The 1240-nt window shown below is 35.6% G+C and overlaps 1 non-coding gene across 1 annotated transcript; it reads right to left on the bottom strand.

The window, feature by feature from the left end:
* Positions 1-609: 609 nt before the first annotated feature.
* LOC126005707 (U6 spliceosomal RNA) lies at positions 610-716 on the bottom strand. Its single transcript, XR_007494746.1, has one exon. It is a non-coding gene; the product is annotated as a U6 spliceosomal RNA (small nuclear RNA).
* Positions 717-1240: the final 524 nt, after the last annotated feature.

Genomic DNA, 1240 nt, shown 5'->3' with positions numbered 1-1240 from the left:
AAGCACAGAATCAAAGGTCAACCGAGGAGAAGCTGCTTTTCGAACTTTCTGTACCTGGGTTATCTGAAAAAAATTAACTTTCTTCTAGGTTAATCCCTTGACCCTTTTTGCATCAGTCATTTTATTGCTTGTGTGTTCTACCTGCATTAGATTTTATAGCTATTGTTTTGTTCTATGTCCCACTGCAAATGAAAATTTTTCTGGGGCCAGCGCGGTGGTGCTAGAGGTAAGGTGTCTCCCTTACCAGCGCTAGCCTAGGATGGACCACAGTTCGATCCCCCGGTGACCCATATGGTCCCCCAAGCCAGGAGCGGCTTCTGAGCACATAGCCAGAAGTAACCCCTTAGCGTCACCGGGTGTGGCCCAAAAACAAAAAAAAAAATTTATCCAACTTTAGTGGTTTAATAGTAGTTTGCACAATTCTTGGGAAATGCATAACATTGTTAAAAGTTCTCAGCTATTCTATTGAATGTTTCCGAATTGCTATGATGTTTGATTGTGTATATTATGTAGCGACTTATTTTCAAATTAAGTCTGCAAAAATGTTCTAATGTCTTTGTCCACAGAAGTAGATGGAAAAGAAACTTAGATACTATAGACTCTTTTTTTTTAAATATGAAACGCTTCACAAATTTGCATGTCATCCTTGCGCAGGGGCCATGCTAATCTTCTCTGTATCATTCTAATTTTAGTATATGTGCTGCCAAAGCGAGCACACTATAGACTCTTACTACAGTGCTCATTATAAGAATATTTATCATGCTTATTTTCAAACTTTACATATATATATTTGCAAAAATGTTCTTGTGATTTTGTTTAGAGAAGTTTATGAAAAGAAACTAGGAAGTTCTAGACTGTTATTACAGTGCTTGGTGTAAGAATGTTTAAGAATTTTCAAATTAAGTGTATCTGCAGAAAGGTTCTATTATTTATGTTCAGAGAAGTCTATGAAAAAATATGTGATATGTATAAGGTATAGAAAGACATGGAAAAAGCTGATTGTTTTGATAATGATGAATGTAATTTAAACTTTGCCGCATCAGCTTTTACTGTGCCTCTGCAAAATAACAATCACTTTTGTAAGTTCTGGTCTGAGGTTCCTGCCTCTTGCAGAGAACAATAGAGATGATTTAAATACTATCTCTCAAATTTTTGAACAAAAAAGGGGCAATTGTTAGATTATACCTTGTTTTACCCAAAACAAATATCACCCCTGGTTTCTTTGTATCTATTTGTTTAC

The sequence above is a fragment of the Suncus etruscus genome, chromosome 3, assembly GCF_024139225.1.
Source record: "Suncus etruscus isolate mSunEtr1 chromosome 3, mSunEtr1.pri.cur, whole genome shotgun sequence".
Lineage (NCBI taxonomy): Eukaryota > Metazoa > Chordata > Mammalia > Eulipotyphla > Soricidae > Suncus > Suncus etruscus.
Note: the sequence above shows the minus strand (reverse complement) of the source record. Positions and strands in the feature narration are given on the sequence as shown.